A 17,160-nucleotide genomic window follows, 5' to 3' on the forward strand; every position below is an offset into this window, starting at 1 on the left:
GGGCCTCTCCATCAGAAATGTCTAGGAGTAAACCTACCCCACTTCTATGAGCTTATCTGGAATGTTAGTATATAGCAAATATAGGTCAAGGCTGGAGGGCTCTCAAGGGAGTGCTATAGAAGGAAGGAAATTTCTTGTACATCTCTCATCCTTCATACAAACATTTGTTATACAACATACTCCAAAGAAACTTTTAGAGGATACTGTAGCTAATAATAATTTTTATGTGTATCTTGTAAAACTTTAATAAACTCCAAACTTTCACCAAACCAAAGAAGGATATTCTTTAAAAATGTGTCCTGTCATGGACAACTTAAGAAATCTTTCCAGTTGCACATAATTAGATAGGTAAATAAATCAATAAACGAATGAACAAATAAAATAAAAATAAAACAGATGTGTGCTGGAACCAGCTCTTACCTGCTCTCATGACCCAATTGTTAAATTTTCTGTGTGAGAATTTATGCCTCAGAAATAGGCAAATGCTACAAATTGAGGTATGAATTATTGTTTTGTTGATTGTCTATTCTTTAGAAAGTGATGGAATAAATTTTATAAGGAAGATTAAACTTAAAGTGAGTAATAAGTACATTTTTGGAGAGATACATGGTTCAATAATTACCAGGAAAACCCCTGCCTAGGAATGAGAACCAAATAGGATAATGATCATTCACCTTTATTATTACTTTAAGGCATATGAACATTTGAATGCAAAGTAGGTAAGGCAAATATTACTACCTTTAATTCACAAATGAGAAACTGAGATATAGAGAGTTGCCTTATCCAAGGCCAGAGCTAGATCTTCCACTTCCAAATTCAATCGTTTACAAAGAAACCATGAGCCTATACTAGATATTGTATTTTGATATAACACTCTAAGACACTAGAGACCCCTCTCTCTTATTTAGCCATCCAGTCAGTTCATTTTTTTTTCAATCATGTCTGACTCTTTGTGACCCCATCTGGGGTTTCCTTGGCAAAGCTGATGGAGTGGCTTGTCATTTCCTCCTCCAATTCTTTTTACAGATGAGAAATGGAGGCAAAAGGGTTAAGTGACTTGCCCAGGGTCACACAGCTAGTAAATATCTGAGGCTAAATTTAAATTCAGGAAGATGAGTCTTCCTGACTCCAGGCCCAGCACTCTATCTACTGCACTACCTAGCTGCCTCCTTGTTCAGCAGGGATAATTAAAATGTGCTGTCTTGAAAAGCTCAAAGTTTCTTAGTTTCAATATATGCCCCCCGCCCTTGCCTTTACTGGCTTTGTCTGTCTTGAGTTTTAGAAAGATTTAAAGAGGGGGGCGGGAGCCAAGATGGCGGCTGGTAAGCAGGGACTAGAGTGAGCTTAGTACCCGAGTCCCTCCAAAAACCTATAAAAAAATGGCTCTGAACCAATTCTAGAATGGCAGAACCCACAGAACAGCAGAGGGAAGCAGGGCTCCAGCCCAGGACAGCCTGGATGGTCTCTGGGTGAGATCTATTCCACACGGAGCTGGGAGCTGGTATATATATAGGTGAATGTGTATGTATGTATGTATCTATGTGTATATGTATGTATGTGTATGTATGTGTATATATATGTGTGTGTTTTTTATATGTATATGTGTTTATATGTATGTGTATATATATATGTATATGTATACGTAAAAGAGAGAGAGCAGACACAGGGTGAGTTGAAGATGAAGGGAAGATATGTAAAAGAAATAAAATGAAATTAAGGGATGAGAGAGCAACATAGTGAGAGAGGGAGATAGGGAGAGATAGAATGGGGTGGATTATCTTGCATAAAGGTTGCAAGAGGAGAGCAGTTCTGTGGGAGGAGGGGAGAGGGCAGGTGAGGGGGGAATGAGAGAACCTTGCTCTCATCAGATTTGGCCTGAGGAGGGAATACCATACATACTCAGTTGGGTATCTTACCCCACAGGAAAGAAGAGGGAGGAAGATAAAAAAAATAAATAAAAGGGGGGGAGATGATGGAGGGGAGGGCAGATGGGGGTGGAGGTAATCAAACAAACACTTTGGAAAGGGGACAGGGTTAAGGGAGAAAATTCAATAAAGCGGGATGGGTTGGGAAGGAGCAAAATGTAGTTAGCCTTTCACAACATGAGTATTGTGGAAGGGTTATACATAAAGATACATGTGTGGCCTAGGTTGAAGTGCTCGACTTCTTAGGGAGGGTGGGTGGGAAGGGAAGAGGGGAGAGAATTTGAACTCAAAGTTTTAAAATCAGATGTTCAAAAACAACAAAAATTTTTGCATGCAACTAAAAAATAAGATACACAGGCAAAGGGGTGTAGAAATTTATCTTGCCCTACAAGAAAGGAAGGGAAAAGGGGATGAGAGGGGAGGGGGGGGGTGATAGAGGGGGAGGGTTGACTGGGGAACAAGGCAACCAGAATATAAGCCATCTTGGAGTGGGGGGGGAGGGTAGAAATGGGGAGAAAAATTGTATTCAAACTGTTGTGAAAATCAATGCTGAAAACACAAATGTTAAATAAATAAATTTAAACTTAAAAAAAAAGAAAGATTTAAAGAAGATCATAGCTAAAAATCTAAAAGCAACAAATCCTTATCCTGTAGGCACTGAGACTATACAAAGTTATCTCTTCCTCTCTATGGAACTCAGAGCAATTTAATGAAAAGGAGATGAGGGACTTCAGATTATAGGAGTTGAAAAGATAAATGACAGGAGTAGATGAGCAGATCCTCCATCTCAGAAAGACTAAATAAGACAAGTGCACTATATGGGGAATACATTATATAATTCTAGGAGAAAAGATAAAGTAAAAATAATTCAATTACTGTGATCAAGCTAAGAATAAAGGCTGGGGATTTTCCATTGAGAAGGACCAGATTTTGACCACTGCTTGCTAAGTTTTGTGTGTCAGCCAGGGAGTGGCATAGGCCTAACTATAAAAGATAATGATATGTTGGTGAATCTATGTCATGTGACCATGTGCTCTAATACCAAAAGAGCAGAATGTTTCCTATAAATCAACAAATAATACCAGCAGTAACAGCAGGGGCAGCAGAGCAGAAACTTAGTGGATGGCAGCTAAGAAGCACAAGCATTAGCTGTAGTGAGAAGGCAGAGAATAATAGAAAGGGGCAGAATTTCAACTGATAATTAAAGCAGCAATGGCTAACTTCCTATTCTAATAGGAGCATATATTATACAGGACTAGAAAAGCAATTCTTACACCAAGGATCTCAAGACCCCAAGCTCTGTGAACTCAGACAGGAATTATGTTCTAGCGTTCCATACTAGGGGACTTCAACTCCCACTTTGAGTTTCTCTTCAAATACGCTAACCATTCCTCAAATTAGTCACCTCCTATGAGCTACTCCTCCACTTCACCTCACTCACACATAAAGATGATAATATCCTTGATCTGCCATCATCTGCAAATGGACCAGTTCCATGTTCAAAAATTCTGAAATCCCCTTATCTGACCACAGTTTATTGGCTTTGGCTTTTATTTATAGGCTCTGCCTTCCTCTACAAAATCCTACTCTTGATCTGCCTCATGGCCTGCAATCCCTTGAACCCTTCAGTTTTCTCCCTCTCACTATCCACTCCCTTCCATTCTTCTTATCTTGACTGGCTGGTGAACCAATTTAGCTCTGCACTGCCCTCCTCTCTTGAATCCCTAGCCCCCTTTGCATGTGGCTGATTATACCTAGCCAACTCCCAGCCTTGGATCACTCCCTTCCTTTCTTGCCTTTGCTCCTACATGTGCTGCTAAATGAAGATGGAGAAAAGCATGCAACTGTTCTGATTAGGAACACTACAAATTCATTCTGCATTACCTCAACTGGGCCCTGACTAAGCAGTTCTACTATAGCCTCCTTATGAACTCACTATCCCACTCTCCATAGCAGCTATTCAAAATCTTTCATCCTTCCTCAAATGTTCCATGACTCCCCCCCCACCACCTCCCCTCTTACCAGAGATCCTTACCTTATATTTTATGGAAAAAAAATCGATGCCCTTTGCCACGAACCACCTCTTCTCTGCTTTTACTTGTTTCATATCACTCAGGTGCTTTTAGTAGCTCTCTCCTCCTTTACCTGTCTCACATGATGAAGTATTCTTACCCCTTAACAAAGTTAACCCCTCTACTTATTCAAGTGATCCTATTCCATCCTATCTCCTCCAACAGATTGCCCTCTCTGTCATCCCCACTGATACTTATTTTCAATCTATTCCTTTCTACCGGTTCATTTCCTACTATGTACAAAAATGACTGTCTCCCATATCTTGGAAAAAGCCCTCTGTCATTCCATTTATCATCCCATATTTCTTCTGCTCTTTGTAGCTAAACTTCAGACCATCTACAATGGGTGCTTCCACTTTCTCTCCTCTCACTCTCTTCTTAACCACTTCCAATCAGGATGCTGACCTTATCATTCCAAAGTCCACTAATGATCACTTAGTTGACAAATTTAATGGCCTTTTTTCAATCCTCATTCCCTTTGACACTCTTGATCACTCTCTCCTCCTTGATGCTTTCTCCTCTCTAGGCTTTCAGGACACTACTCTCTCTCCTAATTCTCCTCATACCTCTCCTATCTGACCACTCCTTCTCAGCCTCCCTTGCTGGATCCTTCTGTAGATCATACCCTCTAACTGTAAGTATCCCTCAGATTTCTCTCCTGAGCCCTCTTCTTTTTTCTTGCTTTATTACCTCACTTGGAGATCTCATAAGCTCCCATGGATTTAATTACTATCTCTATGTTCATGATTCTCAAATGTACATTTTCTGCCCTAATCTCTGTTAACCTCCAATCTTGCATCTCCAACTGCCTTTTAGACATTTAAAAGTGGTTGTCCAGTAAATATCTTAAACTCAGTATTTTGAAAATAGAATTCTTTGTCTTTTCCCCCTAAACCCTCCCCCTCTCCTACCTTCCCATTACTATACAGGGCAATACCATCTTCTTAGTCCCTCAGGCTCAAAACCTAGAAGTCATCCTGGACTCCTCACTATCTCTCAGCCCCCCATGTCCAAGCTGTTGCCTGTCAATTTCACCTTTGCAACATGATTGAATGTGCCTTTTTTCTCCTCTGATGATGACACCATTCTAGCACAGGCCTCATTACCTTACACTTGAGGTCTGCCTGCCTCAAGTATCTCACCACCCCAGCCAATTCTCCATTCAACCACTAAAATGACTTTTCAAAAATGCAGGTCTGATAGTGTCTCATACCTCCTTTCTCCCTGATCCCCTGCCAACTCCCTCACTTAATAAATTCCAGTGACTTCCTATGGTCTCCAGTATCAAATACAAAACACTCTGTTTGGAATTCAATGCCATCCATCACCTAGCTCCCTCCTACCTTTCCTAATACCTTACTCCTTGAGATGTACTTTTTGATCCAGTGACACTGGCCTACTGCCTTCTTTTATATATGAAACAAAACCCTACCTTCTACAAGAAGTCTTCTACAATTTCTTAATTTCTGTGCCCTCTTTTTGTAATTATTTTGAATTTCTCCTATATGTAGCTTTCTTTGTATATATTTTTGAATATTATTGTTTGATTTATTCTATCCATAATGTAAGGCAGAAAGCCTGCTGAGCCCTTCCTTATTTTGGAAGGTCAGTTCTAAACGTGTTTGTTCCCTTTCCTCTCCAGTGGGTAATTGTCTGGTAGTGTTCCTCGGGGAGGAGTTTTAGGAATAATATTATTGCTTTCTATTTCCTTGTTAGATACTTTGGTATCATAGTAGGGTCGATATCTGTTTTAACATAGGTTGAACTGCTTTCTTTTTAAAGGAGCAAGAAGATATATTCAAGATTTAATTGATTTTATGGATTAGTACTTAAATCATTGGTGGGGCATCCCACTGCCATAATTTCCTGATTGAATGACACTGCTTAGGCAGATGTGGAAACTGAGGGGAGCCACCTGAATCAATATTGTATCCTTATTTATCCTTTTTATTATTGAGTAAACTTCTCTCTGTTAAATATTTTATGATCCAAAATGTTTTACTGCATTTTAATCTAAATCTTGTATTACTAGTGTATCCTGAGTTAGGCCTGGCCCCAGAATATTTATTGTTAGTTGGTGGGAGTAGATTGTAAAGACCCACTTGTTGACCTCAGGGATAAAGTGAGAATGATACCAAAAAAAAAAATAGAACCTCGAATGACTGAGGCTGTCATATTTCTGACTAACTGTGATAGAAAATGGACCTCCACTGACCCCTGGAATATTGACCCAATCAGTGCTTAAAAATATTGACTAAGTGAGTATAGGTGTCTCAAAGGCTGACTAATTTCCTAAGCAATGCTAATGGTTTTGGAAAAACTGGATTGTCAATACAATGAAAATGCAAATATTGTCTTGTATAGTCAGTGACTAAAGACAGATATGATTTACTTTTTTTTGGTTTTTAAGGGATCCTGCTTTTCAGGAAGAAGGGTGACTCATGGATTTACTAACAATGTAGGTAAAAGGGAGAAAGCTGGTGGGAATGGTTATGGTAGGCTATGCAGATGGTTTCTGACTCAGAGGTTTTTCCTGGTAATGGTCTTGAATTCCATGGAGAATAGGTGCTCTAAGGAAACACAATGGGAGTGGTAGTGAGAATGAAATGCAGTACCCTGTACTAATAGTAAAAGAACTTCAAGCTTACCTTATCACTACTCCCCAGAGGGATAATTTTCTCCACTGGAGACCAGCAAAAAGGACAGGCTTTTACAACCAAGGAACTTGGGAGGCCGTAAGAGAAATCTGAATAACTAGCTACCTGATAATTCCAGAGAACAAAGGTGAGTCTGGGCATAGTTCAATTTGGCCAATGCAGAATTCTTCCAGTGCTGATCGTTCATCCTCTTGGTGACTCAAAGGAGTGAAATAGTTAGGAGATGTCATGTTTTCCTAAAAACACAGGAGAGGTAAAATTATCTGCATAATACGGTCAATGCAAATATACTTGAAGAAATGGGAGTCCCAAATTGTTAGCAATCCAGAGAACTCAGATGAAGGGAAGGGATAGTCTTCATTCCAGGACCCAGAGAAAAAGACACTCCCTGGGTAGAGCCCTCTAAAGGGGAAAGGATTTGATATAATTCCCTTGATGGAGCCCCCAAAAGAGGGAGAGTTTCCTTTGGTAGGTCAGGGGACAATGAATATTAGTGGTATAGAAGCAATCTGATATTGATTCTGCCTTGGGACATGTTTGTATAATGAGGTTTATGACTATATAGCCATCTTGTTATAGATGACCTTGACACATGAAGGGAATGGGTGTCTGTGCCAGAGGTGGTAATCATCTCTACAGCTTCCCAGTTATTCCTGGTATGGTTCCTGCTCATTGTCATTACTTTGCATTGGAGTACAATGCTATAAATTTCTCCTGCTATCACCCCCTTTGGATATACCTCTACTTTCCCAGGGTTATTAATTTGTTTGTTTTCTTAACATCGTTATTTTATTTCATCTGGACTTAGTTTCTCCTCTAGTGCGGTCTGGAGCAGTGGGCAGGGGCTGGTCTAATGGCAAACATAGGAATCACTTAGGTTGTGAAAGTTCCTTAGTAGAGTCCCTTAGAAGATGTATGGTATCTTGACACAGGAGGTGGAATGTTTTAGGAGCAGGATCTGTTTCCATAATCTGAATTGGCTTATTTTTTAAAGGAATATAGAGTCTGACCTTGGGATTTAGATTAGAGATTGAAGTTTGGGTAATGCACCCTGCCTACTTGAGCTTTAAAAATCTGAGTCAGGAGGAGCTGTCCCTCTTCAGGCTTCATGGTATTCACGTTGCCACTCAAGTCATCATGCTCTTCTGTTATACCTTTGTTGTATATTTGAAAGGAATACCAAGTTGTGCATAGTAGATTGCAGTTTTATGTGCAATCATTCTTTTTACTGTACTATAATTATGAAATGCTTGTTTTATTCCATAAATAAAAAATTAAAAGTTAAAAAAACATAAACCAAAGATTCCACCCCCAAAAAATCATACCTTTATGAGGGAATGTTAAAGTACATAAGGTTGAAGCAGAGGTTGGCCATGAACACTTGAAACAGTGTTGTACAGTTATCAATACTTTTGGGATTTTATGGATTAGTACTTAAATCATTGGTGGGGCATCCCACCAATTGGGAGGATTAATAAACTTTTCTTTGTTGAAATTTTCATGGCCCATGATTGTCTCATTGTGTTCCTTTATTGAGGTTTGAACTACTAGACTGGCCTGTTCCAGAACTACTGTTCTGTACAAACTAAATACTTTTATTTTTGATTTATGATATCTGGCTAGTCTTTAAATAAGATAATGAACCTGACAGGATCATGAGCTAAATGTTAGGGGCAAATATTGAACTCCAGGCAGCAGTGGGATTCCAGAGCTGAGTGGGATACGCATCAAAATATATACTAAAAGCCCTTCACCCCACCTTTTTAAAAGTACTTTATGCATCATTCCAACTGACAATTTTTAAAAATATCTACTATGATCAAGAACTGTGGCAGGCCCTGCTATTAGAAAGATGAAATATGGCACAGTACTTGCCAACAAAGAACTTGTAAACTATTGCATATAGAAATTTTCAAGTGCAACTATCCATATAAGGTTCAAAAAGTAGAAATTCTTACAACAATAGTGAGTACTGAGGGGAGGGTATGCTGAACTACCCATCTTGAGAACAGACGATTGTAGAAAGAGAGGTTGATACTAAATTGGCTGAGGGATGGGAGTGCCTAGACCTAGGTAGTTCTAGTTTGGAAAGATTAAGAGTTAAAGTGAAATTTAATCAAATATTTTGAGGATGAAATGAATATGAATGGAAACTAGTTGTCACAGTGTATGGACTGCTGGATGTGGAGTCAGGAAGAAGTTAATTGGGACTACCTCAGATACTTCCCAGCTTTATGACCATGGGCAAGTCACTTAACTTCTGTTTGCCCTCAGTTTTCTTCAACTGTAAAATGGAGATAAATATAGCACCTATCTGCCAAGGTCATTGTGAGGGTAATATTTGTGAAACACTTTGCAAATCTTAAAGCACTATATCAATGCTAGCTATTATAAAATGAATGCTAAACATCAGTGAAGAATACTTTCCATAGGAGACAATAGTAATATTGTAACTGTAGTAGGTTTGAGAATGGAAAATTTGTTACATATATAGAAAACTAAAAAGATTTATGGGGATTTACATTATAAATGTAAAATAATAATTCAGCAAAAGCAGTAGACATCTCTTCAACTCCATTTTTTGTTCTTGGTTTCCTGGATTGCCAACATTTTGTCCAGTGACAACCTGGTAGAGGAATGTATGGGCAATTGATTATAAGCAAAGCCTGTGCCCAAGGCATGCAGATTACTGGGAAAGAAAGCTAGGACATCTGTTGGTTGTACATGGTAACTCTGCCAGAAATCCACACCAGGGACTAAAACTTGGTGACTATAATGAAATCTTGGCTTTTTTTTTTTGTAACAGAGAACACAGTATTGAGAAGGTAATGTGATGTTCCAGCTTTAGTCATTATAGCTCTACACCACCTACACATACACAACACCCAACACACACACAGAGAGAGAGAGAGGAGAGAGAGAGAGAGGAAGAGAGAGAGAGAAAGAGAGTGAGCATTTTTTCTTTGTCAAAACAAATTGAGGTTATTTTATTTATTTTTACCATACTATTGAAAAGATATAACAAGAATGTCAGAGAAATGTAAATGACAAATTGATTTTATGCTTTTGGTCAGCATATCTGAGGGTTATCTTTTAAGTCATGGGAACCTGGGATGGAATCCAGCTGCTTTAAGGTGGTTTCAACCATGGCTACTTATACAGCTGAACAGCTGTGACCATCACAAAAGGATGATTGACCAAAAGCTGGCAGAGACCTGAGAGGTCATCTAGTCCAACTCCATCATTATAAATATGAAAAAAATCTGAAATTCAAGGAAGTGAAATGACTTGCCAAAAGGCAGAGGTAGCAAGTGCCAGAGGAATGTTTTGAATGAAGGTCTGATGGTTCTAGAGCAAGTGCTTTTTTCATTATAAGATATGTCCCTCCCCCTAGCCTCTTGATTGGTCATCAAATCTAAGATGTGAATTCTTGTCAATTATAAAGAATATGAAATGGAACATGCAGTAGATGGAGACCTGGTTTTAGAGTTCAAGATCTGCCTCTGATGAATACTAGCTCTATGACTTTAAGCAGGTTTTTAATTCTCAGAACTGTTGGCAACTCTCTAAGACTACAAGTTGCAGCAGGGATACGGACTTATATTGTAGACAGATGTACCTCATTCAGGAGTTCCCTAAACCAATAAAATCTCAAGTCCAATTCATATCCATAAAAGGAATAGGAAGAGACCCCAAAGTAGACCAGTGTGTCAGAGTGATTTTGAATGATTTTGTCATTTCTTTCTTTGGTGGTTTCTATTGTAAATCATCTCTTTCCAGGCTCCAATTATAAATTTGATGCGAGATAACTCAAATTGAGGTGTCACCTCATGATCCTACCCTAAGCATTACGTCCTACATTTTCAAAATGCTACTGGACAGATTATCCTGGGTATAACACTACTCTGGGTTACCTGATAAAAGCAGGGAATGAATTTCTGCTGAGGCAGTTCTCTCCTCCCAGAAGCTGCTTGGGCCAGGGGATAAAGCCAATCAAAATTCAATCACCAAAAATAGGAGAAAGCTGAGTTAGATTTGTATTCCTGTATTAGAAATATAACCATCACAAAAAGAGGTGGAGAAAAAAACTAGAAACAGAAAGATATTGGGGAAAAGAAGTTTAAGCCACCAATTTCAAGAAGAAAATTCATTTACAATCAAGATCACAAGCAGAATACTAAAATTAAATGGTTAAAATCAAATATCAAAAATACTATAAACTTCTCTAAAGAAATATGCAAAAGGTTAAATCAAACATGATGAAATACAAAGCCAGGTGTGAATTCCAATAAACCTAAAACAAATATTCAAAAGGGAAATGGGAAAGAAAAAATATCAAATATAAGAGAATGCATGTGAAATTTATGAAGGCAGAGGGATAAATAAAACCAAAAGAAAATCTTGAATCCACAGTGTTGAATCTCTTCAAAGAAATGAGAGAACATAATTATAGTGCAAATATACTGAAGTGAAAGACAATCTGGAAGAAGAGGAGCAGAAGTCAATAATGATAAATGATCATATCCTCTCAAATAAACAACAATTGTTATTCTGCAAGAAAGAAAGAATAGACAACTTAAGGATCACAGGTCTCCAGAAAAAAAAAAAAACATGACAAACTGAAAAGCCTGCATACCATACTGTAGGAAAAATTTAAAAAATAATGTCTAGAATGTTTGAATGCAGAAAATAATTTAAGTGACTACCAACCAAGTTCTTGAAATGGAAAGGAGAGAAGCCTTCAACCATAAAAGAAAGTAAATATGAAAATGTAAGAACATTCATCATCCATTAGACCCTACAGAAGGGAATAATGTTTCCTGAAAAGTAAAAAAGCTTGAGATGCAACCGAAAATGACACACTCCTTGAGCCTAATCATCAATGAAAAAAAGGCCAAGAGATGAACATTCAATAAAAGATATACATTGGAGATATCCTCAAAAAAACAAAGAACATAAAGGTAAGCACAATTACATGACTAGCAAACACCCCAAATGACAGAATAACAAGAAAGAAAAATAAATATCCTACTAATGAAACCATAGAAAAAGAAATAATTTTTCTCATCTCTAGATAATATTTTTGGGGAAAACAGAAAGTCTGATTTTTGAAGTTAATGAAGAAACAGAAGTATCACTAAGAATGTGTATAGAGTTATAAATGGACAAATTAAAATGAATAAAAAAAGTAGCAATGGCAAAGAAACAGTCTTGGAAAACCATGGAGTAAACTTTATAACTCTTCCTATAGGTGAATCAATGTATTTGGCGGTACAAAATTGTAGAACGGGAAGATGCAAGAGTGAATAGGGTGGAAGTAGAGGGCAATGGGCAATGTGTGATGCACCCGAATCAGGTGCATGATGGCCAAAGGGGAAATAACTTGGACTATTTCTCAGTAAGAATACAGACTACAGGAGAATGGTAGAGGTGGAAGAAAGATGGGATTAAAACAGGGGAAAGAAACAAGGAGATCTCAACACAAATTGGGAAGGGAGTCCCAGTGAAGTGTATTCTCATGAGAGGAGGAGGTATATGTCTGTAAATGGAGATGGAAAATTTACTATAGATTCTATTCTGGGAGAAGCGGGTCACAGAAAGACCACTGCCTTTGAAAGTTTTGATCCCGAATGAACAACATCCTGCCTCAAGAAAAGGAAAATGAAAACTCTCAGGGGGATGTGGCACCAAAAAATGGCAGGAGAACATGGACCTAAAAATGAGATTGTAAAGTCAAAGGAAAGGCAAAGAATTACAGGGAGGGCAGGAATAGAAATGAAGTTCATAATTTGGGACACAGGGTAATTTTTACCATGAGCAGTGCTTTTATGCTTGTTACTTCTCTGAAGAATCAATATATCTATAAAGTGGCACAACAGAAAAAATTGATATGAAAAGATGTGAAAAGGTAATAACATAGAAAGTGGTTAGAAGAGGAGGTTCAAATACTGCTTCAGATGCTTTAATTTCTCAAGGAACACAAAAATATTAAAGAAAGAATAAACAAATATATAAGTATGGGCCAAAGAATAAAAATTCAGAACATATGGAAACAGAAGGTAATGAAGGGGACAATGTAAATAAATGCTTTTAGCAAAATCAGGGAGGAAAAAAACCCTAACACGAATTTTTTAAGCCATTTACCTCACCAAAAATGCACTTCCTCCACATTTTCTTCCTGGTGAAATCCTTCTCTTCCTCTATAAACTAGTCCATATACCAGCCATGAAGTCTTTTATTTCAACAGTGGATCATAATCTCTCTCTTCTCAAATTTCTTATATACTTATATCTCTCTTTGCCAGTGTCAGATTTTACCTGGCATCACACTAATTCTTTTCACTTTTCCTATTTCTTTTTAGATCCTAAGCTATTTGAGGGCAACCGTTGTATTACATTTCTTTCTTCTTTCTCTCTCTGTTTTTCTTTTTCTCTTCCATCCTTCCTTTCTTCCTTCCTTCCTTCCTTCCTTTCTTTCTTCTTTCTTTCTTCTTTCTTTCTTTCTTTCTTTCTTCTTCTTTCTTCTTTCCTTTTTTGTTACTCTTTGTGCTTAACGTAGTGCTACACAGAGGTGTTAAAATGGTTCATTGAATTGAATTCAAGTAATGGTTAATGAATATTAAACATTTCAGATTTCTGTAATTGTCTCTTTCCTTTTTTTCCTTTTTTCTTTCTTTCCCTTTCTTTCTTCTTTCTTTTGTTTTAACTCTTTGTGCTTTACTAGTGCTACACAGTAGGCTTAAAATGTTCATTGAATTTGAATTCAAGTAATGGGTTAATGAATATTAAACATTTCAGATTTCTGTAATGTGTACTCTTCCAAGTGTTTGGGGGAAATTCCACAGTTCTAACGGTCCTTCAGACTTGTGTAAGCAAACTCTTGGTACCAACTTGTGCATCCTTGGGAGAATCACAGAGCCAGAGAGAACCGTGAAACTTAATGACAGCAAAGAATCATCTTGGGATAGTTAACTTTTCTCTACCTCTTTGTATCCTTAAATAATCTTATTTAAGTAAAAAAAATTGTGTAACTTCCTCTACCAATGGAGGGTGAAATCCTTCTGTAACTCCTGATTATTTTTAAATTTGCTGTGGCTCAAGTGGTCCCAAATGAATGGTCCTGGAATTAAAAAGCCACCCTCTAACAAACATTGAAAGCTCAAATAGCATCACCATAAGGTGCAACCCTTCTAACTGAAGCTCTTGATATACTAAAGGCTAAGCTGTTAATTTTTACTACGTTCTTCCCAGGTAGTTGTAAGCTTTTAATAAACCTCAAAATGCTCTATAAAAGCAAGTGTGATCATGATTCTTAGAATCTTAGATTTAGATCTGGAAAGAAAAAATACCTCAGATACCATCTAATCTAACCATTTCATATTGCAGATGAGAAAACTGAGGCCTGGGGAGGTTAATTGATCTGTTTCAGATCACACAGGGAGTCAGTATCAGAGCTGAAATTTGAACTTAGATCCTGTCATTCCTTAACGCTAATTCCACTCTATTATGCTGTATTTCTATGATTAATTTTGTCCTTGTATCTGAGGATGATGACACTGAGAAAAACAAAACTTAAGAATCCAGGGTGATTTTTCCACAGGTTTATGCCCCATCCCTCATTATAGTCAATTGTATTGCGATTTAGTATGCTTATACAAACTAATTACATTTGCAGAGTTTGGGATTGTCAGTTAGTGGCAGAAGGCAAAGTAATAATCCCTTTTATTTTTGTGTAACAGGAAATTTCTGACATTCTAGGAATGACTGGCCAGAAGAGAGCTACAGGAAATGCAAGACAGAGGCTGCTTGGGAAGCAATGTCCGTCCACTCTATTAATCCTGTCCTAAATAGTATTTAGCACATGCCAGGATCACTGGAACAATGCTACTTATGTGGATGCCTATGAGAAGAGCAGGTGGTTGGCTGAGGAATCTGGGAGCTCATAAAGCTCCAATTATTCCATTGCCCTGCTGTATACTGCTGTCCTGCTGTCTCAATTGCACTGAATAAATCCCACTTTAATTGCATACAGATGAATACCCAAAGATGCTTTAGAAGCACCATTAAGTAGAGTTTAAATGAAATGCTACAGATTGCCCAACATTGTTCACCAGTCTAATCACGTGATGGTGGCATTTTGAGATTTAGGATTTAATCGCTAGCAGCTCACATTTGGTTGACCAATGCACACTCTGATTGTTGAAGGGTTTTCCAGGTCACTGGGCATAGTTGTTCATCAGGGAAGAGAGATTAAGAAAGCAACTGTTAAATAGCTATCATTTCCAATAAAAGCATTTGCCATTTTCATCTGGTTTCCTGTCAGAAGTCAATTTACAAACATAATTATGTTTGGCTATGGTTTGTGTACAAATCTTCACATTTCTTTTTATTTCTCCCTTATGTTTGACCACATTGATTATGGTTTTCTTTGCCCTTTCCTAACATAGTTGTTTCTTCTTAATCTACCTTATTTGGGGATATTCCCTGACTTTTTGAGACTGACACTCTCTTAAATTTGTCAAGTCCTATATCTCTCCTCTCTTTCAACTGCCAAATGCCTACAATGAACCATCTGTGCTCCTTGCCTCCATTTTCTTTTACCACCAAGATCCTTACTTTTCTTCAAGCCCATCACTTGAGAACTGCTCTTTATAACCTTGTAAATCTTTTAAACTGCTAACTTTGATAGCTTTGCCTCAGTCCACCTCATCTTTGACCTCTCTTCGGCTTTTGATTCTGTTGGCCATTTTTCTCCCTAGACTATCTCTTTCTTTTTTTGTGGCACTGCTCTTGGTCCCTCTGTCTGTTTTTGTTTTCTTTTCCTTTGTCTCTGCCTCTGTCTTTTTCTATGCCTCTGTCTCTCTTTGTGTCTGTTTCTGTCTCTATCTTTCTGTCTCTCTGTGTCTGGGTCTCTGCCTCTGCTGCCTGTCCTTTTGTCTCTGTGTCTGTGTGTCTGTCTGTGTCTATGTCTACCTGTGTTTGTGTCTTTGTGTCTGTCTCTGTTTTTTCTCTTTCTCTGTCTGTCTCTCTTTCTCTGTCTCTGTCTGTCTATCTGTGTCTCCTCTGTGTGTCTCTATCTTTTTCTGTGTCTCTATGTCTCTCTGTCTGCCTCTGTCTCTCTGTCTCTCTGTCTGTGTCTCTGTCTCTATATCTCTGTCTCTCTCTGACTCTATCTCTGTATGTGTGTCTCTGTCTCTCTCTCTGTGTCTCTGTCTTTTTCTGTGTGTCTCTGTCTATGTCTGTCTGCCTCTGTCTCTCTGTCTCTGTCTCTCTGTCAGTGTCTCTGTCTCTGTCCCTCTTTCTTTCCCTCTCCATCTCTCCTCTTCTTCAATTGCATTCTCCTGTTACTTTTTCAAATGAATCCTTTCTCTAGCATCAGAACCTCCAAAATACTAATATAAGAAGCTTTATGAAAAAAATGTGGAGTGAATTTTTAGAACTCACTAAATATATAGGTTCCTAAATAGAAGATAAGAATCTGTGAACAATAAATAGGAAGAGCTTGGATGGAACTGACTTCAGGGACAGATTCCCAGCTTGTGTTCATCTGTGTGGTAGTTCCTTACCTAAAATCTCTTTCCTAACCCAGGATGATGTTTTATTTTTCTTTGTTACAGTGTTTGAAATTTCACCAATTAGCTATTTAGGTTAATAATGATAATTTTCATTAAATGCTATGGTGACTCTAAGTCATTCATATATTAGCAAATTTTAATTCCTGCAAAATGAAATCAACTCCTGAAACTTACATTTCCTCTGTGGCCCCAATCCCTAAGGACCCTCCTTCACTTCTGATTGGAGAGGTTGGGGGTTGAATACCAGAGAATTCCTTTCAGGTCCTCTGAGGGGGCCCAGGGCAAATAACTCATAAATTCTTACTGGTGACAGGACTTTACCATGCCCATGGACAAGTAATCTCTAGGCCTCCCCGATCCCAATTTTCAATTTCTTTTTAAAATGCTGTCCTTTCCCATTAGACTATGAACTCCTTGAGGACAAGGACTGTCTTTTGCTTTTCTTGGTATCTTCAGTCCTTAGCATAGTGCCTGACACATAGTAGGCACTTAATAAATGTTTATTGACTAATCGAATTGTTCAATCAAATTCCTTTCTTGTTAACACTTAGCTGAAACTAGCTACATTGATACAATGAATATTTTGATGAAGAAACAGTAGCTAGGGATTTTTGGACTCTAGAGTTCTTTAGGGCACTACAATGCAGTATAACTCCACATGGAGGCTTAGGGAAGGATGTAAGGGTTAGGGGAGGTGCCGAAAGGGAAGCCTGAGAATGCCAAAGAATTTTTCAAAATTTTGCATAGAAGTTGACCTGGATCCTGGAAATGAGAAGAAAATTATTTCTTTTTCCCTGAACTGTACCATGTTCCTCCCTCATTTCCAGAATTTAGTCAAATACTATTATTATTATTCTACTTAGAGTAATCATGGTTTTCTGAACCCCCCTCCCCAAATAAAACATATGTTATGTGACACAAGATTGCCTTCT

Source organism: Trichosurus vulpecula, chromosome 1 (assembly GCF_011100635.1).
Source record: "Trichosurus vulpecula isolate mTriVul1 chromosome 1, mTriVul1.pri, whole genome shotgun sequence".
Taxonomy (NCBI): Eukaryota; Metazoa; Chordata; class Mammalia; order Diprotodontia; family Phalangeridae; genus Trichosurus; species Trichosurus vulpecula.